The sequence below is a fragment of the Maylandia zebra genome, linkage group LG6 (genome assembly GCF_041146795.1).
Source record: "Maylandia zebra isolate NMK-2024a linkage group LG6, Mzebra_GT3a, whole genome shotgun sequence".
Classification (NCBI taxonomy): domain Eukaryota; kingdom Metazoa; phylum Chordata; class Actinopteri; order Cichliformes; family Cichlidae; genus Maylandia; species Maylandia zebra.
Window position 1 is genome coordinate 22,340,123 of NC_135172.1, and position 1,286 is coordinate 22,341,408.

At 41.1% G+C, this 1,286-nt stretch overlaps 1 non-coding gene across 1 annotated transcript; it reads left to right on the plus strand.

Moving 5' to 3' along the window:
• Window positions 1-592: 592 nt before the first annotated feature.
• trnas-cga (transfer RNA serine (anticodon CGA)) lies at window positions 593-674 on the plus strand. Its single transcript has one exon. It is a non-coding gene; the product is annotated as a tRNA-Ser (tRNA).
• Window positions 675-1,286: the final 612 nt, after the last annotated feature.

Consider the following 1,286-nt stretch of genomic DNA (forward strand, 5'->3'; position numbering starts at 1 on the left):
ACCAAATGGACCAATACGGCAATGCCACGATGATCCATTTGGCAAAGTAAATCCATTGGGTATGGGACAGGGGGAAAAAAAAAAAAAAGTAAAAGAAAAGCAGGTGCTGTATCTACGAATAAACACATGTAAAGTTACAGAAAATGTTCTGCAACATTTTGTATTGTAAATTACCCAGACAGTCTACATAAATTGAACAATGAAATTACCCCCTTTGAGAAACAGCTTTGGCGGCCGTGGAAAGGAAAAACTCCCTCTTAACAGGAAGAAACCTCCATCAGAACCAGGCTCGGGGCAGGGCAGCCACCTGCAAGCAGATGGGGATGATGGGAGCAAAGACAGGGCAAAAAACATGTTGTGGAAGAGAGCCAGATAGAAATAAAAACTACTGATTAAATGAAGAGGTTTGTAAGCGCATAGTGAATGAAAAAAGGTGAGTGAACAGGAAACACTCGGTGCATCATGGGAAGCCCCAACAGTACTTTATTGTAGTGATATGGCACTATGAGCGCTTCAAGACAAGATTTGGCCTTATTATTTAAAACCTCATTATTTAAGACCTTGTATGTGAGGGGAAGGGTGCTGGCTTGCAGCTGTGATGGCCGAGTGGTTAAGGCGTTGGACTCGAAATCCAATGGGGGTTCCCTGCGCAGGTTCAAATCCTGCTCACAGCGTCGTTCTCAACTTCACAGCTGTCATATTGCTCTCACAAACCAGTCAGCCTAACCTAAAGCATCTACTAATCAGGTAGTGGATTGATTCCTGGCTCCAGTATGGATGCCTTGGGCAAGATACTGACACCCATTGGAATATGAACAGGTGTGACTGTTAGATAAAAGCTCTTAAGCATAGAAAAATGTTAATATATACATGATGTTTTGAATCCTCTGGGAGAGTAGAAAAATGCTATATAATAATTCCTCCCAACATTTAAATTAAACAGGGTGCCAATGAAGAGATGCTAGAAAGACTTCTAATTTCTTTGGTGTGGTATGAATAACAGGAGAGGTCTTTAATAGTAGGAAAAGCTGTAAAATTTATCAAAATACAGTTAAAAGTAAAAAAATCTGTACCTTCACAATTTCCAAAGACACCCAGCGGGGCAGATTGGACTTTTTGCTGGGCCGATTCTAGCCCCTGGGCTTTATGTTTGACACCCCTGTTGTCAAACAACAGGGCTTGCAGCCTATGAAGTTGGCATGGCTTATAAAATCAAAACATCTACATTATAGCAAATACAGCAAACTGAAGAAACTAAGATCGTGCTATAAGGCTTGCTTTTTGAG